Source organism: Sus scrofa, chromosome 13 (genome assembly GCF_054392235.1).
Source record: "Sus scrofa isolate SSC_HxYL_T2T_F1_AM1 chromosome 13, Sscrofa_HxYL_maternal_Yorkshire_Landrace_v2.0, whole genome shotgun sequence".
Lineage (NCBI taxonomy): Eukaryota > Metazoa > Chordata > Mammalia > Artiodactyla > Suidae > Sus > Sus scrofa.
This window is the reverse complement of record NC_139395.1, coordinates 198,147,088-198,174,192: the sequence shown is the minus strand read 5'-3', so window position 1 is coordinate 198,174,192 and position 27,105 is coordinate 198,147,088. Positions and strand designations below refer to the sequence as shown.

At 35.4% G+C, this 27,105-nt stretch overlaps 1 protein-coding gene across 18 annotated transcripts in view; it reads right to left on the bottom strand.

Annotated features, from left to right (window-relative positions):
- The window catches only part of CHODL (chondrolectin), a 414,807-nt gene that overhangs the window by 81,708 nt on the left and 305,994 nt on the right, over positions 1-27,105 (bottom strand). For 2 of the 18 annotated variants that reach the window (XM_084991758.1, XM_084991751.1), the window contains one exon: positions 88-180. The exons of 15 other annotated variants lie outside the window; for them this stretch is intronic. The gene's annotated coding sequence lies outside the window, so the exon portion shown is untranslated. Of the gene's footprint in view, positions 1-87; positions 181-25,979; positions 26,039-27,105 lie in introns of those variants that run through there. One more of the 18 variants, XM_084991752.1, reaches the window with a different exon arrangement.

Below are 27,105 nucleotides of genomic sequence, written 5' to 3'. Positions count from 1 at the left end.
TCTGATAGATTTGACCCCTGTCCTGAGAATTTCCATAAGCCACAGGAATGGCCCTTTAAAAGAAAAAGAAAAGAAAACATCTCATACCTGTTCCTATGGCTATTACTAGTTTTCTTTTAAGGGAAAGAACAGAACACTGCCACTTGAGGTGAAAACATTTCTCCAAGGCCTTGCGGAGACCTGGCAAATGATACATATGATGAAAAGTGTTTACTGAGTAGTCTGGTTTGTAGAGCCATTTTTCATCTTCAAAGCATTCTGCAAAATCTAACCTATTTTTTGGAAAATCCTTCCACAATTTATCTGTCATAGCTCTGCCTCTACGAAGACAAATTCCTGTCATGCCAGGACATTTAGTCTAGGTCTCTAGTTTGTAACTAATGAGTGATAAGAAAATTAATAAAGCTTACCATTTAATAAAGTTAATTCTGTACTATCTAGAACTCTATTTCATCTCTAAGAGTTTTCACATGAGCACTCTGAAAGAAACAAAATGTTGTGATTGCATTGGAATTTTTTTTTTTTTAAAACTATAGAGGCAAACCTTTTATGGAACCAGTATTGATGGGCCACCATCAGCACTGAACCAACTATAGATTCTTCAAAACAGGCCTTTTGTTTCCAGATAAAAGACAAAATTAAGTAAATCTTAGGTTAGTAATATCAGGCAACTCTCTTCAGCAGAAAAGTTACTGAATTTCACTATCATATTATAAATCTTACAAATACTGCAACATGACAATTATTGGTAAAAACCTTCTGACTCATCAACCTGAATATAAAATGCATCTTTTATCAGTGGATTACAAAAAATCTCTTTAGCCTTTTGTGACTTGACATAACATTATGCGTAATAGTGGAACCTTCTCAATTGCTTCTACTGCATCTTTCCCTAGCATTTCACTCCATATAAAATTTTACAACTACCATTAAGCAGATTATCACCAACAGCATGACTTTTCCTTTTCTGAGAAATCAGTTCCACTTCTGCTACTAAATACCATGCTTCCTAAGCCCTTTTTCTGAGACATTTTTTTTTTTCTCTTTCCTTTTTATGGCTGCACCTGCAACATGTGGAAGTTCCCAGGCTAGGAGTTGAATCAGAGCTGCAGCTGCCAGCCACAGCCACGTGGGATCTGAGCCACATCTAAGATTTTTACCACAGCTCACAGTGACTCCAGATCCTTAACCCACTAAATGAGGCCAGGGATCAAACCTGAGTCTTCATGGATACTAGTCAGGTATGTAACCCACTGAGCTACAACAGGAACTCCCAAGATTTTCTTTAAACAAAAGTTTTACTCCATGTTGAGGTTCCAATAACCATTTAAAATAATCAGCACCTTTACTTGTCAAATAACTGGGATTTGTAATGAGTGTCTCTTCAGTCCTATAGAAGTCATTGATCGATCTGTCAATTTTTTGTCACAAAGTGCAATGTGACATTTTGGATGACCAGTCAGTAAACACCTATTGATAAGTGGCTTTTGCTTTCATCATAAAGGACTTATGTTGTACTCCTTGTTGCACTAGTACAGAGACATGACTCATAAGATTCTATGAACATATAAAACCAGAATCTTATTCTCTTATCTCATATCTTATCTTTAAAACCACTACATTGGATCACCAGATGTTTTTGTAAAATGAAAAAGCCAATGAAATGTTAGGCAGAAAGGCATAATAAGTAAATGAGCAAATCACCAAATATATAATAAAACTTTACAACAAATAATTTCTAACTTGCATAGTCCATGTTTTGCAATGTTACAAAAAGAAAAAAAGAAAAAGAAAGAAACTATAGGCCCAAGGAGCAGCCACTTAATTCCAGGACAGAAAATCAGCCATTAAACACAGCTTCTAGGTTTTTGAGTGGAGTAAGTCCCAGCTCTTGGGTTCTGTCCCAAGATTCCACACTGGGAATAGCTATTAGTTTAGTCTGCAGTTTCACATTTGTTTGGATGCTTCCCCAGATTCCCTGCTGGGAACTGTTGATGTTTACAAGCTAGAGTGGGACTGGTTCTGACTTAGAAACTGGACTGGGTCTGGGACTGGACTAGGTCTAATTTTAAAACTAGACTGGGTCTGATTTAGGCTGAATTGGGTCCAGTGAGAGGCCTTAGGTGAATAAAAAAATTTTTAAAGGGGATTCTTTATATCCAAAGAGTTGAGAGTGCCACCTTCCTACACACTTTCTTATTTTCTGTCTGAAGACTGTGATCACAGAGGCTGTAGACACTTACAAAAATGGCATTATCTTACTAAGCTTGTTTTGTTTCCTGAGAGCTTGGTTTGGTAGCTGTCAGGTTGCAGTCTCCAAAATATGGACGAACAGAACTGTAAGTTGCACCCCATATGCAGCTAGATGTGGCTAGACAGGTTGAACGCTACTTGCAGCTGGGGACCAACCAAAATGCTGCCAGCCCTCACAAAAATTACAATGGCCATTATGGCAACTATTCCAAATGTAAGATTTAAGAAATGCACATAAAAGCAAGAGCGTCCAATCAAACAGAATACTAACAAATAGAATGGGATACTTATTTTAATTAGTATGCAGAAGCCTCCAAAATACATTATTGAAAGATTTCAAAGGCTAACAAAAAGTTAAAAAGAAGAAAAAAGGTACCTAAAACAAAAGCTAAAATCCAACTATTTGAGGAACTGGAAACTGTCTTACAAATCTTTGCATACCATAGAAGTTCAAAGTTCACCTGTACCCCCCACCTTTTTTTTTTTTTTTTTTTTTTTTTTTTTTGCCAGTCCATCGAACCTCACCTATTTTTCTCATAGTGCTTGAAAAGGCAAAGACAGAGGAAACAGAGTTGTTCGGCAATTCACCTGTACTTTTGTGATATAGATTTCCCAACCCCATCTTCTGTAGAACCTAATAGCAATTCTTTAAATGCCAACTTTGGGGAGAAGTTTCTCATTAGAAGACAAAAATAAAAGAGATATTTAGAAATTGGGCTAATGAGAAGTCTTACACATCTCCACAAATATTAGTAACTGCAAAGTCTCTGGGTCTACCTACATGTTTGTATGTGTGTCCATATATGCATGTTGTAGACATGCGATGTTTTTCTACCTCCAGACTATTGCCAAAATTAATTTGTAGAAAAAGCTTTATTTAGTTGATTTGAAGGCAAGCTCTTGTAAGGACTGATCATTCTAAAATTCTCAGAACTATAACAGAAAACTAATCCAAATGTTCTTAAAGTTCACATGATCTGGGAAAATCTTCAATAACTCAAGTTCATTGGTTTAATTAAAAACATGTCAGGAGTTCCCGTCGTGGCTCAGTGGTTAACGAATCTGACTAGGAACCATGAGGTTGTGGGTTCGGTCAGTGGGTTAAGGATCTGCGTTGCTGTGAGCTGTGGTGTAGGTTGCAGACGCGGCTCGGATCCCACGTTGCTGTGGCTCTGGCGTAGGCTGATGGCTACAGCTCCGATTCGACCCCTAGCCTGGGAACCTCCATATACCGCGGGAGCGGCCCAAGAAATAGCAAAAAGACAAAAAAAAAAAAAAAAAAAAAAAAACACATGTCAAAGTTATCAACATTGATTATAATGCAGATAAACTTTTATTCTACCTGGTTTACTAATCACATTTATATTATCCATTGTAAAATTTGTCAAATAATAACAATTTAGAATGATGGCTAATTTTGTCTACTGTCTCAAGTTTTTGTGAATAATCTAGATTGTTGGGAGTAAATGATTTAGGTGTAAGTAGGATAAGAGTTTATAGATAAAACTGCTTGGTAACAATTATATTTAATGGTATGTGTACTCAAAAACAGCTTCCAAAATCTTTCTGGTAACGAAAATCAGTTACCAAAGTAACTAGTACATTGTAGCTACTAAGTTAAATTATATGATAGAAATTTACTAAATAGTCATTTTCAAATAATGAAATATTTATTACTGATCATAGATTTAACACCTTTTGGCTACCTATTGCAAAAAAAATAAAGATACATCTGGGTCTATTAGTAAACATGTTTTGTGTTATACTGAATGATTATACTTTGAAGAAGCACACTTCCAGAGATTAATAAATTTGCCAATCTAAAAAAAATAATGACATGTGGTTCACAGTTGTTGGTTTAAGGCATTAAGGTTTCCAAATGACACAGTCAATTTCCTCGGACCCTGCCTCGCTGGAGCAAAGCATCGGAACAGTACACATTTTACAAATTTGTCAAAGCAAAAGTACATCATTCTCAGAGAGGGGGAGAGAGAACTCATGTGTGCAGAAGTTAAAAAAGGGCCCGACTCACTCTGCAATAGTCTTTATATCCCACAATGCAGACCTGAGTGGAGATCCAACTTGATCTTCTGATTGGTCTTGGGGAAGATACCTGATGTGCACGGGGAACAGGTTATATAGTGAGGAATGGGCAACCTTCCTTTCTCTAGCAGCGAGTGAGCAGCCCAGGTGGGTCAAGGTGGGGAAAAGGGCATTAAAATGAGTATGGCCCAAGGCTTTGGGGTTTAATCTCCTTAAAAAGAACTTGAAGCCTATAACATAAGGTTTAAAAATTCTAATTTATATATATATATTAAAGCTACTAGAAATAAGGTAAACAACTTTGTATGCCAGAAAAGCAGGATATGTTTTTTTTGGTTAAGAAAAGAAATGAGGTATGGAGATAAGTTCTTGTTAAAGGGAATGAGGAGTAATTTCATCTCAACTAAAACTTTTAATTATTTTAGAATAGGAAGGAAGAAAATAAAGGACAAACTATGGACAAAAATTTGGGAAAAAAGAAAAAGAGAAGGAATCTTGTCTAATCAAGTTGACTAAACCTGAATTGTTACTGTGGGCATTTTAAGACAGCTTTAATATCAATAGCGTACTTATGTAAAACCAGAATTTAACTTTCTTTCATTTGCTAAAAGAACAAAGCTTTATGAGATAAGGTGATCTTCTCTTGGTAAGAGATTAAAAAGTAAAGAAAATCTTTCATAAAGTAATATGCCAAGAAAACGAATTCTGTGTTTTATCAAAATAATTGTGTTTATTGGGTCTTTGATGACTGAAATATAGCACCATTGACATTTTTAAAAAAAGCTAAGTTTTCCTCAAAACTATGTCACATGAAATTGCTGTCATCAAAATTAAGGTTCACACCAAAAGAGCTGAACCTTAATATCAGGAAAATGCCCTAAATGTCTTTCATGCAAAAAGAGCAGCAATAGAATCTATAAAGATTGTGGCACATTTGGATGAATTCCATTCTGCTTCTACTAAAAATAACTCCCCATTGCCATATTTTTGCCATCTTGATGTCCTTATAACATGCCAACAATCTACTCCTGGCTCAGAGAAATTAAGATGGGTAAACAATGACTAAATTATACAGAGTTCTAGGAACCCTAACAGCCAACTTGGGTCTTTCCCAGCTCCCTGAAAAACCCCATTTTCAGTCTTCGCATTCCTTCACCCACCAAAGTGCATTAAAGTAAAACTATTTTTGTCCCTAGAGGCCTCCGACCTCCCTACTCTGGACCCTTTAAATACTTCATTCAACTGCCATTTAGCATGAGTTATTAATACACTCTTGTTATTGCATAAATGTTTTCAGAATGGCTTAAATTCTTCCCCTGCTCTGAGGCAGATTCCCACACCATGGCAAAGAAACTATTAGAAAAATATGTCTTCAATTTTAGCTATACCTTTTACAATATCTAGTGATCTAGGCACACACTTCACTGGGCAAATTATATGGGCCTTAATGAAAACTTGCAAACTTCTTGGAACTCTCTGTTCCTATCACCTTCAATCATCAGTCAAGGTCAATAGAATGGATCCTGAATTCTTCCAATTTAATCAGATTTCTGGCTACAAATCACCAAACTAATACTTCCAATTTCCTCCCACCTTTCTGATTTGGAATCACTGAGAACAAAGACTGCCCTTCAATCTCCTTAGAAGGAACCTACCAGGTTCTTCTCACTACCAAAATGGTGGTCAAATTTGAGAGAGATTTAAACCTTGGAAATGCATCTTATAACTAAAGAAGAACCCATGTGACATCTAGTCCTATACAAATGCTGGAGAACTCTGAATCAAATTGATGAGGAAGAGGAGTAGCTGACATCAAGGTAGACAGCTTCTACCCAAGACAACAAATTAATAGGACTTCATAAAGATGAAACCTTTCTACTTTTTCTTTCCTTTACTCTGGCATTGACCTGAAAGGATAACTCCCTCAACTGTATCTTCTAGGTCATTCTGTAGGGGTAACTTTCTGGTTTGCTGGATTTGTCAAAGATTTTGATCATTCTGTAACCGTCTGGATGGAGCAGACTTGCCCCCACCTAAGCAGAGATCTCACCAGCAGCCCCTATCTTTACAAGGCAATTAGGATGACTTTATTTCAGGCTAGGAGTTTTTCTCCTCATATTCACTGACAGACTCTTGGATTGAATTGGGTATGTAACAATCCCTATGAATAGATCTGTTTTCTGGTTAGGAAAAAATACAAATGAGAATACGACCAGAAACCTCTCCTTAACTCTTGAGGATACTTGCAGATTCCATTGCTAAGCCATTACCTGCCCAGCAAAAATTCTTAGATACTCTGGCCAAGGTTATACTTGCTAACAGGATAGACCTTGATTATCTTTTAGTTGGGCAAAGAGGTATCTGCCCTGTGGCCAATACTACCTGCTGTACCTGAATGAACACTTCTAAGGGAGTTGAAAATCAGTTATGTAAAATCACTGAGCAAGCCCCTTGGCTTCAAAGCCTTCTTTTAATGAGGGCTTTCTTTGATAGTTTGGGTCTTGGGGACCATGACTTCAAAGTGTGCTCCAAACATTGGGAATTTTCTCTCTTATCATCTCTGTGGTACATTTTATTCTCTAAGAAGTTTTAGCTGCATGTTCTCAGCTTTCAACCACTAAGCAAATGATCTCCCTAAGAACCATCAGAAAAGAAACAAAGAATGACCCATCTAAGGATTATATTTGACCTGTGAATGTCACAGGAATTAAGGAAAAAACCATGCTCTGTGCATACAACAAAGATCAACAAAGCTGGGAAAACTACTGTGTGATAGGTAAGAATGATGCTAATGCCTCAAATTTTTTATCACATCTCTCAGGAAGAGAATTTGATAAAGAGGGGGATTAAAAAAAGAAGAAGAGAAAAAAACTGGAGTTCCCATTGTGTCACAGTGGCAACAAGTCTGACTAGTAACCATGAGATTGCAGGTTCGATCCCTGGCCTCTCTCAGTGGGTTAGGGATCCGGCGTTGCTGTGAGCTGTAGTGTAGGTCACAGAGGTGGCTTGGATCCTGCGTTGCTGTTGCTGTGGTGTAGGCTAGCAGCTACAGCTCAAATTCGACCCCTAACGTGGGAACCTCCATATGCCATGGGTGCAGCCTTAAGAAAGCAAAAAGAAGAAGAAGAGAAAGTAACTACAGACCCAAGTGGAACCACTTGCCCCCAGGATAGCAAGCAAACCAAGACTTAATTGCAGTTTTGCCCTCTCCCGAGTGGAATTTCTGGAATTTTTTGATCAGCACTAGTAAGGTAACCTTGCCTGAAACAATCCTTTCTTTTGCTAATAATGATCTTGTGCCACTTTGTTTCAATAAAAACCTTCCATTTTGTACAGCTCCTCAGAGTGCCTTTCTGTGTACTATTTGAGATTCTGCTTCATTCATGAATAGTTGAATAAAGCCAACTCGACCTTTAAATTTACATGGCTGAATTTCCTTTTTTAAACACAATATTTCTAATACAAAGTGGTGGCTGGAGGCTGAGGCAGGTAAGTTATGAAGCAAAAAAAAAAAAAAAAAATCCTTCTTTAGAATGTCCTTCCAATTTTCTATTCTACCCAAAGTTTATTTTCTTTTTCTACTTTTTAAATTACTCAATGAATTTTATTACATTTAGAGTTGTACAACAATCATCACAACCAAATTTTATAGCAAAGTTTACTTCTTTTAGTCAGCGTGCAGTGCATAAGGATAGACTGTGCCAAGTAATTCATGAGTGATAGTCTGATACCAGTTTATCTCCACTGTATTCAGTGCTACCAATTATCAATAGCCTCCCCAATCTTGTGTCAAAGAATGAGAATAAACAAGATTAAATGAGAATGGTCCCCTGTGCACTGTCATACAGGACAAAGTCCACCACAAGTACTGTCATCACATGGCATGCTCAACTTAAACGATTTTTTAGATCTTTCTTATAAAAATCCCAAGTTTCTGTGAAGAATCAAAGACCTAATTTTTTTTAATTTATAAACCTGAAATTTCTGGATTTATAGAATATAACTACACTGAGCATAGAAAGGCAGTCACACCAGCAAGTATAAACACTGACTGCCCATAACTCAATGTCTTCCCTAAGTAGCTTTTAAATAATGGAGGTAGTGCTCAGTCTTTCCAAAACCAAAGTATCAATGTATCTACTTAGAAAAGAATATTTAGGAAGCTGCCTAATGATGCTATGGAGGCATTCCAGATATCAATGTGGCATCTAGTACTGCTTTATTCTTCTATCAATTCTTAATCTTCAATAAAGGTTGGTTTCAAGTAAGATTTATATTTTGTTTGAATCACATTGACAACTAAGCCATTTGTGATAATGTAAGGATAAATAAAATATTTTGTTTTTCTTAAGTTTGAAGTGCTCATTAAACAATCATGTAGAAATATCAAATAGGCATATGGATTAGCAAGCCTGGAGTTTCAGTGGAAGTCTAGCTATTACACACACACACACACACACACACACATATATACACATATATATATTCAGGATAACAAATAATATCTATAGGCTAATGAAAATGAAACAAAACAGAGGAAGAAATTAGGGGTGGAATTCTAGCTATATATTTTTTTTTCAGTATCTAAGTATTTATATGTGTATTTATAAACGAGAATAAATGAAATAACATAAGGGAGTCAAGTCTAAGAATTAAGCCTGCAGTATTAAAATATTTTAAAGATGAAATGAAAAATCAAAATAAACCTAAATGCAGTGACCAGTGAAAAAGTCAGTTTAGGATATCATGAAATCCGAGAAAAAAACATGTGTTCCAAAGAAGGAAAATGGTCCCATTTTAACTAAAGCTGCCAAGATAGAGGAGTAGGGTGAGGCATTTATGGTAGAGAGGTTAACATATGTGATTCCAAGAAAGAGGAGTATGTTAGATTTAGAATCATAAGCAACCCTGACAAGAGCAATCTTAGTGTAGGGTTGGAGTCACTCCATTAATTTAAGGAGGTATGTTAAGGAAATGGAAAAAATGAGACTTCAGGCAAAGGAGGTATCTTTAAGACACAGGATAACAAATCATATCTATAGGCTGATGAAAATGAAACAAAACAGAGGAAGAAACTAAGGGTGTAAGGATGGCACTGGTTCCTAGGGAGTTCTCATTTATTTTTTGAGCCAATAAATTCCTTTATTGCTTCAATGAGTTCCGTTCTTGTATCTTATAATTGAATAAGCCTCACTGAAACAAGCCCCCACCAGGGTTATTTGGAAGTCAAGATCTGTTGATAAAAGAGAAGTTACTTCTGGAATTTCCCTAAATAAGAGAAAAGTGACTCAACCAAGAAGAAAGTTTTTGAGTATTTGCCAATCCAGAATGATAATTGGGCTGGACATTTTCTGTAAGTGACAGACAACTGGTTCCCATTTATCCATAGCTCTCTGACATAAATGGCTTCCAAGTTGTGCCTAAGGAATCTGGACACTATCCACTGGGCTTTAGAAATCTTGATGATATTCCTTGTCCTCAGTTTGCACAGAAGGATGGTAGCTCACCCATGCCCTCGATGTACTGAAAATCAGAGTCTTAATTTGGGGACTTCCAAACTTTGTAGAGGTTTCTCTCTCCCCATATAGTGTTTTATATTAAGCAGTACACAACCTTGATGACTTAAAGTTGGACCAGATTCAGTTCAACTCAAAACAAATAGTATTTTCTTTTTAGTTTTATTAGCTTATACACTTAGTAGTATGGAGAAGAGAAAATTCATATCAAATACATATTTTTAAACCAATTCCTGGTTGAGACTTTGTAAAAGTGAAACTAAATGTTTATCCCCACACCTTCTTTCAATCCCTCAAAATGTTCTTTAATAAATAAGCATTCTAACTTGATTTTTTCCAATTAAATTTCTGTTTGAATTTTACTTAGTACTAAACTGACAATCTTAATATATATTCTGTGTTTCAAAATAAAAGGCAAAATTCTGGTTCAAGATGGCAGTATAGGAAGACCCTGAACTCACCTCTTCCTAAAAACATGCTGAATGTAAACCTACATATAGAGTACTCCCTCCTGAAAAATAACTGAGGGCTGATGGGATAGCTTCTGCACAACAAACAATAGAGGGACCACATAGAGATGGGTAGGAGAGATGGGGACATGGTATTGACAAAAACCCCATCCCTGACACAGCAAGCTGCATAGGGAGGGATATCACTCAGTGGTTCACATGCATACTTACCTGCCCAGGGGCTCACAAAACAAGCAAAACCACCACCACCAAAAAAAAAAAAAAAAAAAAAAAAAAAAAAAAAAAAAAAAAAAAAAAATACCCAACAGTTTAAAGGGCACCTATACTATATGCAAAAAAAAAAATCCACTTACTAACTCAAGCTATCTGCCAAATAAGCAGGAATTGCTGCAACTCTCTCCAGAGTTAGAGGCAACAGAGAACACCATTTGGGGAGTTTCCCTCCACCTTGATATCACAGGTAGGGACCTATTTCAGACACACAGGTTGGGGCCAAGACATCCCACCCTAGCACATCCCAGGTCCCTGGTCCATATCAACTACCACTGTCCTCCCAAGGCAGCCTTGGCATGGCCCACCCCAGGATGCCCTCAGCCCAAGCCTGCTCCAGTTCCAATCATTACACCTGGATGGCCCTGGTGTGGTACATTCTGGGACCCCCCCCCCCTTCCACCCCACATCTGCTCCAGGTCCAGCCAACCAGCACACAGTCTAACACAGGGGACACTCTTACATAAGGCCATAGCTTTAAGACCAGGAGAGGTATCTGTTTTACATAATTCATAGAAACAAAGAAAGTCAAATGAAATGAGGAATCATATGCATATGCTGCAAATAAAGAAGGCAAAACCCTGGGGAAAAGAGGGTTTTGCAATGGAGATAAATAACCTGATTAAGAGTTCAAAGTAATAGTTATGAACATGTTAACTGAACTTAGGAGAAAAAAAGGAGAAACACAAGGAGGACTTCAAAAAGAATTAGAAAATCATAAAAAAGAACCAGAGCTTAAGAATACAATAACTAAAATGAGAACTACACTAGAAGAACCAACAGTAGATTAGATGATTCAGAAGAACAGATCAGTGACCTAGAAGAATAGAGGAAATCTCCCCAATCAGAACAGGGGGAAAAAAGAATTTTAAAAATGAGCAGAGTTTAAGGGACTTCTGAGACATCAGGTGTAGCAATACTCACATTATAGGGGTCTTAGAAAGAGAAAAGACAGAAAGGGGCACCAATTTTTTTCAAAGAAATAATGCCTGAAAACCTATCCTGGAGAAGGAAAGAGATATCCAGGTAGAAGAAGCAGAAAGTTCCAAACAAAAATGAACCTGAAGAGATGGACAAGAAATACCATAATTAAAATTTCAAAAGTTAAGAGAATTTTAAAGGCAGTAAAAGAAAAACAATAGTTACATAAGAAGGAAACCCTATACGACTATCTACTGGTTTTTTTAGCAGAAACTTTTGCAGGCCAGAAGGGTGGTATAATTTATTTAAGTGATGAATCCAAAAAAAAAAACTTATAACCAAGAATACTCTAATTGGCAAGGTTATCATTCATAATTGAAGGAGAGAGAGAGATTTCTCCAGACAGACAAAAACTAATGCAGTTCATCACTACTAAAGCAGCATTAAAAGAAATGTTAAAGGGTCTTCTTTAAGCAAAAAAAAAAAAAGAAAAGGGTATAACTAAAAATAAGAAAGTGTATGGAAGAAAAAATTCTCACTGGTAAAGGCAAATACATAGTAAACACAGTAGATCAGCCATTTAAAAAGCTAGTATAACTTTTAAGACAAAAGTAATAAAATCTACTATAATATAATGAGTAGTTAAAGGATACACAAAATAAAAATATATAAAATACAACATCCAAAACATAAAAATGAGGGAGGGAGTAAAAATGCAGTGCTTTTATAATGCATGAAATAAACTGCTAAATAGATCTATCCATAGATTTATCTCATGGTAACTACAGAATAACTTACAATAATTATACCAAAGAAAGTTAAAAGGGATCCAAATACTAAAAAAACAAACAAACAAACAAAAAAACAAAAACAAAACCCACAAGGGGGGGGAAGACTAGGGAAGAAGAAAGGAAGGGAAAAGAAGGACAGAAATAACCCCCAAACAGTTAACAAAATGGTCATTAAGTACAACCTATCTTGAATCATTTTAAATGTCAATGAACCAAATACTCAAATCAAAAAACAGGGTGGCTGAATGAATAGAAAAGTCAAGACCTATCTATATGCTGCCTAGAAGAAACTCACTTCAAATATGAAGATGTACACAGACTGAAAGTGAAGGGATGGAAAAGGATATCCCATGCAAATGGAAACAAAGAAAGCTGGGAGTAGCAACAATCCTATCAGACAAAACAGACTTAGAGAACAAAGTCCTGAAACACTGATAGATAAAGGACATTCCACAATGTATACATCACTCAGACAGAAAATCAGTAAGGAAACACTGGCCTTGAATGATGCATTTGATCAGATAAGACTTAATACATAAAGAATATTTCATTTCCAAACTGTAAAATATACATTCTTTTCAAATGTGTATGGAACTTCTCCAAGATAGATCACATGCTAGGCCACAAAATAAATTTATTGACGTAAAACTGGCATTGTATCAAGCATCTTGTCTGACCACAAAAGGTATTTAACTAGAAACCAATTACAAGAAGAAAACTGGAGGGAAAAAAAAAAAAAAAAACCACATGGAGACTAAACAACATAGTACTAAAAAATCAAAATGTCAAAGAAACCTAAGAGGAAAACAAACAAACAAAATGACACAAAAATGAAAACACTTTTCAAAATCTATGGGATACACTAAAGCAATTCTAAGAGGGAGGTTCGTAACATTATAGGCCTATCTCAAAAAAATTAAAAAAAAAAACCTTCAAGTAATCTAGCATTACATCTAAAGGATCTAAAGGGGAAAGGCAAAAGTTAGTAGAAGGAAGGGAATAAATATCTGACTAGATATAAATGAAATAGAGACCAAAAAAAAAAAATCAATAGAAAAGATCAATGAAACCAAGAGCTGGTTCTTTGAAAAGATAAAACTGATAAAGCTTTGGTCAGACTCAAATGAAATAAGTTACAACAGATACCTCAGAAATATAATCATAAGAAATTACAAGTACATGCCAATAAGTACATGCCAACAAATTGGATAATCTAAAGAAACAAATAAATTCCCTAGAAACATAGTTTTCCAAGACAGAATCAGGAAGAAAGAGAAAATCTGAACTGACCAATTACTAGTAACAAAATTAATTCAGTAATCAAAAAACTCCCAGCAGACAGAAGTCCAGGATCAAAGGCTTCATAGGGGAATTCTCTCAAAAATTTAACAGTTAATACCTATTCTCAAACTATTCCCCCAAAAGTGAAGAAGGAACAATTTCAAACTCATTCTATGCAGCCAGCATTACTTTGATACCAAAACCAGATAAAAACACCACAAAAAAAGAAGAAAATTACAGGCCAGTGTCCTGATCAACATGAATGTAAAAATCCTCAACAAAATATTAGCAAGCCAAATTAAAAAGATATTAAAGGGACTATATACCATGATTAAATGAAATTCCAGAGATGCAAGGATGATTCAACATCCACAAATTAGCCAGTGTCATACACATTGACAAAATAAAGGATAAAAATCATATCATATCAATAGATGCAGAAAAAGCCTTTGACAAAATTCGACATCAATTTACAATAAAACTTCTCAAAAGCCTTTGACAAAATTCAACATCCATTGATGGCAAAACTTCTCAAAGCAGAAGGAACATACCTCAACATAATAAAGGCCTTATATGACAAAACCCACAACTAACATTATACTCAGTAGTGAAAGCTGAAAGCTTCTCCTATAAGATCCAGAACAAATCAAGGATACCCACACTCACTTTTTTTTTTAAATGGCTACACCTGCAGCATATGGAAGTTCCTGGACTATGGGTCAAATAAGAGCTGCAGCTGAATCCAACACCACAGCCAAAGCCACACCACATCAGAACTGCAGCTTGCAGCAACACTGGATCCTTAACTCACTAAACCAGTCCAGTGACCGAACCTTCATCCTCACAGAAGGATGAAGTCCTTAATCCACTGAGCCACAATGGAAACTCCAACACTCACTTGTATTCAACATAGTACTAAAAGTCCTAGCCACATACAAGAGAGTGATAAAAGGCATCCAAATTGGAAAGGAAGGAGTAAAACTTGATTTGCAGATGGCATGATAATTATATATAGAAAACCTAGACTCTACCAAAAAACTATTTGAATAAGTTAAATCAATAAGGTGGCAGGATACAAAATCAATATATAGAAATCTGTTGCATTTCTATATACTACTAATGAAATATCAGAAATTAAGGGGAAAAATTACATGACCATTGAATCAAAAAAAATAAAATACCTGGGAATAATTTTAACCAAGGAAGAGAAAAATCTATATCCTGAAAACTAACACACTGAAAAAAGAAGATAAAAATAAATGTAAAGATAAAACCATGCTCATGGACTGGAGAGATATTGTTAAAATGTCCATATTACCAAAGAAATCTACAGGTCCAGTGCAATGTCTATCAAAGTATCCATGCCATTTTTTACAAAACTGGAACAAATAATCCTGAAATTGGTATGGATCTACAAAAAAACCATAATACCCATAATAGTCAACAGAATCATGAAGAAGAATAAAGCTAGAGGTATCCCATTCCCTAATTTCAAACAATATTACAAAGATATAGTAATTAAAACTGCATGGTACCAGTACAAAAATAGACATGTAGATCAATGGAACTGAAGAGAGCGCCCAGAAATAAACCTGTGCTTATATTGCCAATTAATCTATGACAAAGGGGGCAAGAACACAGGATAGAGAAAAGAGTCTCTTCAAAAAACAATATTGGGAAAACTGGGCAACAACATGCAAAAGAATATAACCAGACCATCTTACACCATAAACAAAAAGAAACTCAAGATGAATTGAAGACTTAACCATAAGACCTGAAACCATAGAACTCCTAGAAGAAAATAAACTCTTTGACAACAGTCTTAGAGTTTATATTTTATATAGATCTAATTTCATTTATCTATCTCCTCAAGCAAGGACAACAAAAGCATAAACAAATGGGACTATATCAAACTAAAAAACTTTTGCACAGCCAAGGAAACCATCAACAAAACAAAAACGCAGTCTGCTGAATGTGAGAAGATATTTGCAAATGATATGTCTGATAAGGGATTAATATTCAAAACATATAAGGAACTTATACAACTCTATCAAAAACTTCAAACAATCCAATTAAAAAAAGGGCTGAGGACCTGAATAGACACTTATCCAAAGAAAGCATACCTATGACCAACAGACACATGAAAAAATAGTAAAAATCACTAATTCGTCAGGGAGATGCAAATCAAAACCATAATGAGATATTATCTTCCATCAAGCATGGCTATTATCAAAAAATAACATGTTGGTGATTATTGTGGAGAAAAGGAAACTTTTGGGCACTGTTGATAGAAATGCAAATTGGTTCAGCCACTATGGAAAACAGTATGAAGTTTCTTCAAAAAATTAAAAATAGAACTACCTACCATTTGATCTAGCAATTTTACTTCTGGGTATTTTTCCAGGGAAAACAAAGTCTGATATGCACACTATGCTTATTGGAGCATTATTTACAATATCCAGGATATGAAAGCAACCTACATGCCTAATGATATATGAATGGATTAAAGAGATGTGGTAAACATACATACAGTGAAATATTCCTCAGCCATAAATAAAGAATGAAATCTTGCCATTTGCAACAACGTGGCTGGGCATAGAGTGTTATTATGTAAGTGAAATATGTCAGACAGAGAAAGACAATTACCATGTGATTTTATTTATGTGGAATCTAAAAAACAAATGAACAAACACAACAAAATACAAACAGACTCACAGATATAGAAAACAAACTGATGGTTTCCAGAGAGAAGGGGGATGGGCAAAATAAGTGAAGGGGATTCAGTACAAACTTCCAGTTATACAAGCCACAGGGCTGTAATGTACAACATGGGGAATACGGTCAAAATATTACAGTAACTTTGATGTGGTGATCATTTTGTAATGTTTAAAAATATCAAATCACTCTCATACACCTGAAACTAATATAATAATGTAAGTCAATTATACTGCAATTAAAAAAGTAAATCAGATTTCAAACTCAGCAGATATATATTTACGTAAAAGAAACTTTCCATCACTATAATTAGTTACATCTGCAGAAAGTTCTTCCAGTTGCTTTTTAAATCAAGACCCCTCCCCTTTCCCTTAAAATCAAACTGCTGTATTTTTGAGGTTTCCTTTTGTGATATTTTTAGCAAAAAATGAGGGAAAAGTATATAAAATTATATAGAGTGTATCATTAGAAAGTAAGTGAATTTCAAATATGGATAATTCACATCATTTAATATCATTTGAGTCCAAAGAAGAATGATAGCTTTGGGAATGTAAACCTTTAATATCATGCTTCTTGAGAGATTTTCTTGTTTTTTGTTAGGCCATGGGAAATGTGTTTTTCTGGGTAAAAGAGAAACAGGCTTTCAAAAAGTTAGGGCTTTGCTGTTGCAAAATAAAATTTATGTTCAGATGACACAAGTCACCACGACATCCAAATAAGTTAAAAAAAAATTCCTAATGTTGAATACAAGGTTCCTGGCCTATTCTGTAGCCACTTCCCTTAGTTAACATAATATATAAACCAAAAGCACACCCTTCCTAAATGATTTCTCTGTTAACGTTAGTGAATATAGTAGAATTATGACCTTGTATGTGTACAAGTACTATTTCTATCAGCAAAGGGAAAGAATATAAGAAAAACACTGTTTCCCTTTTTTTTTGTGGCTCTAAGGAACTTACATCATTAGTGCTTTTAGAAAATAGCAAGTAATAGGAGAAAATATAGAAGAAATAAAGTCAGCAGTGTTTCTTGGACATCAAAGATATCAGAGTTGGTTTCAAGAAGAACTAGAATATCCCTCCCTCCTTCCATCTTTCCCGATATTGTACTTTATTTTTACTATTTTTCTGTACTGAGTCAACATAGTAAAAGATGGTTATGCCATAATTCCTAATTGGTAAAATTTATCCCAAATAACAGCTGGGATACCTTGGATTCAGTTCCTTCTTTTTAGGGCTGCACTTGTGGCATATGCAAGTTCCTGGGCTAGGGGCAGAAATCAGAGCTGCAGGTGCTGGCTTATACCACAGCAACGCCAAATCTGAGCCACCTCTCAACCTACACTGCAGCTTGCAAGCAACGCTGGATCCTTAAGTTGAGCAAGGCTAGGGATCAAACCCGCATCCTCATGGATACTATTCAGGTTCTTAACTCACTGAGCCACAATGGGAATTCCCCCTGGGATCCAGTTTTAAATTCCTGGGCAAAGGACATGATTTGGCAGAGCTCAGGTCAACCCTAACCCAATCTCCAATCATCACAAAACACTAAGATGATAGATATAACATGTATTTTAGGAAGCACCTCAAAAAACTTTACAAAGTATGGAGAAAGGTGAAAAGCACTCTTAGAAAAAGGGACCTCAAAACATCTATTCAAAATACTTCTTTAAAAGTAATATAACGGGTTGTCCTCTTTTTCAAAAGCCTTTGGATAATGGCTTTTATATTTAATCAGCATGGCAATTTCATATTTTCTGTACTTAGATCATATTTGATATTAGCCCTCAGAACTGTAGCATCAAGAAACTACTCTCTTGGCTTACTTCCATATACCTTGGCTCAAACTAACTCTTGTGGTATAAACGTGGACAGAGTAGGTCGCAGGCAAGGCAGGACTCAGAATACTTCAGCTTCACTGGATCCATAGAAAAGAGTGGCCAGGGATATTGTTTTGTATTAAATAGTGAATGATGCAGCCCTAGGAATGATAAATGCACTTGCTTTTACTTTGGAATCGGTTTATATAAAATTGATTAAACGTGTGTGAATGTCCATTTTCTACTTAGGTCTTTCCATGAGTGCATTTTTCACTAGGACCTTTTAAGATGTAGAACATAAATCATGGAAAACAAGGTATACCTGAAACAGAGAATTCAGAGATTCTTAATGAAACAACCACTCAGTGTCCCTTGTAGACTTGTTATGGCTGCAGAGAAAGCACAGACCTTGGAGCCAGTTAGACCTGTTTCTTGGGTCCTGTCATCTGCTCTCACCTTATCCTTTGAGACAGCCATGGGTAATATCCTTAAGTTATCTAAATGTCAGGTTCTTTATTCATCATGAATTTCAAAGGTAGTGTTCAAAGTGGCGTCCATGTTAATTAAAATTGATAATTGCATTTTGCTAAGAGGAATGCAAAATAGTGCAGCTGCTTTAGAAAGAGTCTGGCACCTTATCAAAAGGTTAAATGTAGAGCTAACATATGACCCATCAAGTCTACCCCTACAACATAAACCTAAAGGAACTGGAAAAATACACTTCAAAAAATGTGTGCCTGAATGTTCATAGCAGCATTATTAATAGTCAAAAATGGAAATAACCTATATATCTGTTAGCTGATAAGTGGATAAACAATGTGATAGTCATGCAATGGAATATTATTCAGCAATAAAAAATAATAAGGTATTGATAATGGATGAGACTAAGTGAAAGAAGCCTATGGATTATCCTAAGTGACAGAATTCAATCACAAAAGACTGTATGTTAATGATTCTCTTTATACAAAATGTTCAGAGTAGACAATTCTGTAGGCAGAATGTAGATTAGTAGTTGCCAGGGGAGAATGGGAAGCGACAAATAATAGGTATAGGTTGTCTTTCTGATATGAGGAAATGTCCTAAAATTACAAATTGGGTTGGTGATTGCATAACTTAAACATTAAATGGCACATTTTAAATGGGTTAAGTTTTATGTTACACAAATTATGTTTTAGTAAAATTCTTTTTAAGAGTGATATAATGTGGCCATCACTAAAAAGTCCACAAATAACAAACAGAGGAAAGGGTGTGGAGAAAAGGGAACACTCCTATGCTGTTGATGGTAATATAAGTTGGTGCAACCACAATGGAAAATAGTATGGAGGTACCTCAAAAAAATAAAAATATCATATGATCCAGCAATCCCACTCCTGGGAATATATCCAGACAAAACTATAATTCCAAAAGATACATGCACCCCTATGTTCATACCAGCATTATTCACAATAGCCAAGATACAGAAACAACCTAAATGGCCATCAAAAGATGAATGGATTAAGATATGGTACATATATGCAATAGAATAGTGGCCATTAAAAAGAATGAAACAATGCCATTTGCAGCAACATGGATGCAACTAGAGGGCATACTAAGTCATAAGTGGAAAGACAAATACCATATAATATCACTTACACACGGAATCTAAAATATGGTAGAAATGAACCTAGCTATAGAACAGAGGCAGACTCACAGACATGGAGAAAGAATTGTGGTTGCCAAGGGGCAAAGGAGAAGTAGTGGAATGGACTGGGAGTTTGGGGTTAGTAGATGCAAACTATTACATTTAGAAAATATAAACAACAAGGTCCTACTGAATAGCACAGGGGACTATATCCAATGTTCTGGGATAGACCATGATGGAAAGAATATAAAAAAGAATGTATAATACATGTATGACTGAGACACTTTGCTGTACAGCAGAAATTGGCATAACATTGTAAGACAACTGTATGTTAATAAAATTTTTAAAGTGATAATGTATGAAATATATATATATTTATAATTCATTGGTGCCAGGATAAAATTTTTTATTCCCCCCCCCCTTTCTTTAGGGCCACATCCATGGCATATGGAAGCTCCCAGGCTAGAGGTCAAATTGAAGCTACAGCTGCTGGCCTATATACAGCCACAGCAACACAGGATAAGCTGTGTCTGAGACCTATACCACACCTCATGGCAACATCAAACTGAGTGAGGCCAGGGATTGAACCTGTATGCTCATGGATACTAGTCAGATTTTGTTTCTGCTGCACCATAATAGGAACTTCAGGATAGATTATAATATATATAATCTTTCCCTTCATATTTCAAGTCATATTAACTTCACCTTGCCTTAGAATAAATAGGAATAGGAAGACAATAAATGATTCTCTAAGTACTAGTAATATTAAGAATACTATTAATAAAATAGCTATGAATTGTAACTTACTATGTATTAGCCACTGGGCTAAGCATTTTGTACTTAATATTCTTGGAGTTCTCATCGTGGTGCAGCAGAAATGAATCCAACTAGGAACCATGAGGTTGCGGGTTCAATCCCTGGCCCTGCTCAGTGGGTTAAGGAGCCAGCATTGCCATGAGCTGTGGTGTAGGCTGCAGATGCAGCTTGGATACTGCATTGCTATGCCTGTGGCATAGGCCCACAGCTGTAGCTGCGATTGGACCCGTAGCCTGGGAACCTCCATATGCTGTGGGTTTGGCCCTAAAAGAAAGCAAAAATATATATATTCTTCATAATTATGAGAGCTAAGTACTCTTAATTCATTTGACATATAAGTTGAGGCTCAGAAAGTATTGGTTCATTGCCCCAACTTGTAAGTCTAGTAAGCAGAGTAGATAAACCCAATTCTAACTGATTCTACTACAGCTGGTTTACAGTGTTCTGTCAATTTTCTACTGTATAGCATGGTGACCCAGTTACTGGGAACTATGTCTAGTCACTTATGATGGAGCATAGGTCAAACTCTTGAACAATATACTGACTCCTCTCCAGTGGCCTGTAGATATGTGTAACTGCTTTTAAAACATACCATTTAATCATACATTTATAATCCCCCGCAACTTTAGGTGAATTCACTAAACCAGACTGACTGCTTCTTTCTGTAAATTTTCAGTACCTCTGAGATACCTTGAGAGAATTTATTTAGCTCTCTTCTGAGCTAAATATTGTAATGTTGTGCATACTCTTAATTACCGATCAATTTGTACAAACCAGTTCCATATCAACAGGCTTAGCAGCACCCCTTCACAATGATGATAATGAAGTCTGGCTGTGCATCCCTAACAGAACTTCCTTCAGCACCAACTGGGTTGCTAACCACTGGGATCCTGAGTAATGCAGAAAGCCTCAGTGACATTGATAGGCATCTTTCCCTGATAATACTGTGTAGGCAAATTAATAATCGCATATTAATGCACTGTCAGAAGAGCATATGAAGTTACTTCTATTTTGCACTGCGGATTCTTTATATATTAATAGGAAAGATACAGTCTCACAAAGTGGAGCTTTGTCCTAAAATGTTCCCAAAAATAGAAATTAATGTTCACCAAAATGCTAACTATAAATTACCTATTTTTTTTTACATGTAACATCTTCATCTCTTTTAATCCCTTAAACAATCCTACAAACCAGGTACTACCATTACCCTCTTTTTACAGATGTGGAACAATGGGGTAGAGGGAAATAGCAGAGCCTGGGTATCGGTCAGCCTAAGCTTACGGCCTATTATCTCTTAACCATTATTCTGCAGTGACTCCAAATGTTAAAAATCAATTTCAGTTAAAATCCTTAAACAATGTCACCATAAAAATACACATACAAGAAGGTTCTATGATGTCTAAGAAAACAATTAAAAATTTCAGTGTTGGGAGTTTGTGACTTATTTATTCATTTATTTTTACCATAGTCAATTGGGAAAAACTAAAACACCATGATGAATGAACTATGTCCTGGGTTTTAAACAAATTACAAACATATAATCATATAGATTAGTTTTGGGTACAAACCATAGCTAGTTTTGTCTGAGTGCCTTTGTCCCATTTTTATTTTTTTTAACATTGTTCTATATTCAATTGATGATTATAAAAATTAAGGGCTAGTGTTAAATTAATTGACCTTTATATTTCAAATTTCACTAACTGAGTAGCTGGGGCCCCACTAAGACCTTTATTTTATCATATCAATGTTTTAAATTTATCTTTGAATGCTTTTAGACAGGTCATGAATTCTTCATGTATATCCCCTATTAGCCTACAAATGGCTCTGATGAACATGTTATATTAGTCCAAAATGCGTTTATTATGTTAGTTCAGAATGCAGCCCTAACCATGCAGATCCCTGTTTAAATCAAGGAGGGGAAGGAGGGAGGATGCCATCCACACAGAATATTTTCAGACATTTTGATTCATTTGTAAAATATATAAGTATTTTCTGATATTGCTAGTGTAAAGAGTTGGCTCTTAGTTATCTCCTAAGTCCTTTGTGAAGTAGAAGGAAAATGAGAGCAGAGGGAAAAGAAATACTATTATCACACCTAATTGATCCCTACATAGTAAACAAGAACAAGATAGCCAAGATAAAATGAAGTCCTCTTGATTTATTAGTCCCCAAAAGCTATTCTTAGGTTAAACTTAAGGGTAATAAAATTATCCTGACTCTAGACTGATAGGAATAAGGAGGCAAAGGCAAGTGTCTGCCAGTCTGGAGTAGGCAGAAATTCTGAAGTTACAGCCATAAAACTGAATTGGGTTGGTCCTTAGAAATCTGAAACCATAAACCAAGAGGCCAAACTGAATCCATTCAAAATGGTGAATATAATAGCAGAAATGACTTCAAGGTGGCATTCTGAAAACCAAAGTAATTAAGAAAAAAAATCAATGAACTGGCAAAAATTTGGAAGTTAAGAATAGAGACAGATAATGAGCCAAAATGGGTCAAGAGGCCAGTAGAACAGATAGAGAGCAAAGTAGAAGCCTGGCTAAGATTTTTGCCAAGCAGCTGGGTATTCCTGTACATCCTCAAAACCAATTGGGGTTTTCTACTCAAGACCCTGAGTTTGAGGTTTCAATTGTTCAAAAGCAGTATCTAAGGATGGCTCTATGTGTTTGGTGGTGATAAGGGCTCTTTTTATTCAATTCTTATCAAGGAATGGTTTTGGAAGACTGGCAATAAGTCAGACAGGTTTTCAGAAGACATTATTGACCCTAAACTGGTATAATCCACAGTCAACTCATATAATATGTATCTTAAAGCTGAAACTCAACAGTAACAAAAATAATTAAGATAACCAAAATATGTTCCAAAATACCTTACAAAATTACAGTTATGAGCAGGATAAACTGGTGATAATAAAAATTAAAGCTTATGAAATTTGTGGCTATGAAAGGGGAAAAATAGAAAAGATAAAGCAAACTATTGCAAAGCATGAAGTAGTACCTGTATTTGCCATTGCTAACTTCTCGCATCACTAAAACAAAGGCAATTTTAAGAGAGTGTTGTAGAGAATAGATTATCCAATAGCTTTGTAAGAATAATTCGTGTCCAGGATATAGTTATAAGATTTCTACTACAAAGTATAATTTGAATTATTTTATAAAACTATGAATTTGTGGCTTTACAGTAAACAATTAGTTCTATCTCTAAGCTTATTATTACCAACCATAAGCTTGATGACTGAGACTTATTCCTAGCCAATTTCTCAGGGTTTGTATCTATTACGCCTATTGAATAGGGAATGAAAGTATTGAAAAAATATTATTCCAGTGCTCTTGTTAAAAATAAATATTTCCATTTAGGTCCAAGTAAGTAGATTTCTCAAAAATTAGCAAATTTGTTCATAAAGTGACATTCTAAACCAATTGAATAAACTCAACTTTTCCTGGAAATGTACTATACATAATTCTATACATAATTTACTGTTAATGCAGCACTCTAAACCAGTTGAATAAACAGTTAAAATAACTTAAATTATAAATTAGATTACTGATACAATATTAAATAATTTTTAAAGTCAGCAAAATTGTGGTAGTTCTACCTAGGGAAACAACTTACTGACTATATTGGCCTCATTTTGTTTATGTATGTTGGCACATTTTCTGGCTTTATGAGGCATCCATGAGGTATCTGAGCATTTCAGTTTTAAGTCAAATAATTTTTGTGAAGTAGGTTAATACTAAATTGTCATGGATTCCGTTGAGATAAGGTCAAAATACAACTTTGTAAAATTTGCAAGGGAAGAATTATGCTGAAATAAATTCAGGAAAAATAAAAGCAAATGAGAAACATTTGTATCACAGGAAGTGCTAGACTGTGAAGAAGGATCTAGATTAATCTCAGCTCCTCAGCTTTTTTGCTACTTCAAAATTTTAGACAATTTACACAATCTTTTTCATCCTCAGTTTATTTAACTGAAAAATTGGTTTAATAACACCTGCCTTGCCAGTTTGCTAAGAGCATTTACAATAATATGTAAAAATCCCTTAGCAAGGCATCTAGTACACTCTAAAAACTATAGAAATTGGTTCTTGCTAATATTTATATAATTATCATACTTTAAAATTTTGTTAAGTACAACAATTTCTGACTTAAATTCTATTAATTGTAATATATTGTTATTAACATCTAAATTCTCTTATTCTCCCTGGTAGGTAGGTACTGAATCTTTTTCCAATTTTAACTCTATTTCTTCCAGGCTTGCCTAATAAAAGCCTTTCTTTAAACTTCAATGCCCTTTTATTGTGTGTATCTTATAATATTAACATGCACATATCTTAACACCAATGATTTTTACCTTTATTAGTTAAATTTTCTGCTTTAATTAGAAAATAAGTTTGGTGCTGTGCTCCCAACCCCTGTGTTAGGCTCAGTGGAGACAAAGGAAACAATGTCTGTATTTTCGGGGTTTATAGTCTAGTTTGGGATTCACATGTTAACATGATGGGCTATGCAGCCGTTCGGTACGCCAAGACACTATATAAAAGTTACAGCTATAGCTTTTTTCCTGAACTATGTGACAGGCTAAAATGAAATTACTTAAGAATTTGTTCCAAGTAACAAATTAGAAAGATGAAGCTGAAAATCAGGACACCATTAAAAAACAGCAAAATTCTGCAATCTGCTCAATGCGGAATGAAGTAAGAAAGGAATAAACAGTAAAAAAAAAAAAAAAAGAAAGAAAGAAAGAAAGAAAAAAGCAATTAAGGGATTGTGACTCAATATACACTTATTTTAAACTAAGTCGATGCCGCCTTATGGCTTAGTCACAGATGTTAGCATGCTAAGAATTAACTCCAGCTTCCTGTTGGGGAATTAATGCCCTTCTATTAATAGTTCCCAACCCCTCTAACAGATACCTATCTTATTTGACTTAGTGGAACCCAACTTCTAAATTCATTCCCCAAACCTATTTCCCCTACCGTGTTGATGAGTTATTACACATTACATAGCTCAAAACTCTGGAAATAACTGATTCCTTCTAGTCCATTATTCCCTCACAACCTGTAACTAAAAAGTTTTTGCTTTCTTTCTGCAAAGAATGTTGCATTTATTTCCCTCCTTTTGCTTGTGTTCCTTGTCTTGTGGGTCACACACTCATCACATCTTCATCACCCTAATTCTTATCCCTGCTTCCAATCTTTCTTTTTTCCCTCCTTTACCCAGCGCAAGTATAATTTCCCTACATCGCAGCTCTTATCATAACATTCCTCCATTTCAGTAAACTCTTTTTTGTCTCCCAATTGCCAACAAAGTTTAATCTATTTAGCCTAATTTTTTAAAATATTTGTTTCAAGCACACTTTTCTGCAATCCTTATTAATTTTTAGAAAGAATACTGCCTTTTCTTGATCTCACTGACAAGAGATGGCATCCAATGGAGTTCTCAAAAATTCAAATAAAAACTTACTCTACTTTGAAAGAGTGATATTGGTCAGCCAAAGGAAGCTACGGTCCATTCCATTATACCTGTCTTAGAAAAAGGGTAAGTAATGAAAGTTTATGCACATATTTTTAATCTCCTGTTCACAGAAACAATTTAACTATAGTATAAGGCATACACAATGATCATGAAATTCCACCCTGTTTTACTAGACTCTAGTGTTTGATTTTGTGAGAAGAATATAACTGATAGACCATATTATGTTCTTAGCATTATCCCTCATCATGGATCTGAGTAGCTGACCTCACAGCCTCCAGGCTTTCTTCATCTTTCTAGCTTCTTATATTCCTTTGCCTGCACTTCCTCTTCTGATCTCCAAATACTTTTGTTTCTCCCCTTTCAGTCCTTGATCCTCTTTATATACTCTTTCTAGGTGATCTCAATTATTCATATCAGTTTAAATATAACCCATATTCTATTATTTCCCAATTTTTTCTCTATATTCATATTCTTTTGAGCTTGAAATACATAATTCAACTACCTAATGGATATCTCTGTATGGAAGTCTAAAAAAATTTAGCAAAATTAACATTATCTAAGACTGAACTTTTGATTCCTACCTCCACCACCAAAAGGTGTTTCTCCCTCTACCACTTTGATATCTTTTTTAGGGTTGGTTTGTTTTTGTTTTTGTTTTGTTTTGTTTTTGTCTTTTTAGGGACACACCCTTGGCATATGGAGGTTCCCAGGCTAGAGGTCCAACCAGATCCAGCCCCCCCACAGCCACGCCAGATCCGAGCCATGTCTGCAACCTACACCACAGCTCATGGCAACACCAGATCCTTAACCCACTGGTAGAGGGCAGGGATTGAACCCGAGTCCTCATGGATGCTAGTTAGATTCCTTTCCGCTGAGCCACAACAGGAACTCCTACCTTTTCTTAGCTTTTTTAACAAGCCAGCGTCTTTGATGCCTTAATCATCTTCACCATGTTTAAAGTTCTCTGCCAGCTATTCTCTGGTTCTTTCTTAAGATAGGATAGTTTTAATGTTACCTCCTCAAAGAGGTCTTTCCTGATAAAGGAAGTCACTTTTTCTCTGAGAGTCTATCTCAGTACTCGTTTCACAGAATTTTATACAAGTTTAAATATTTC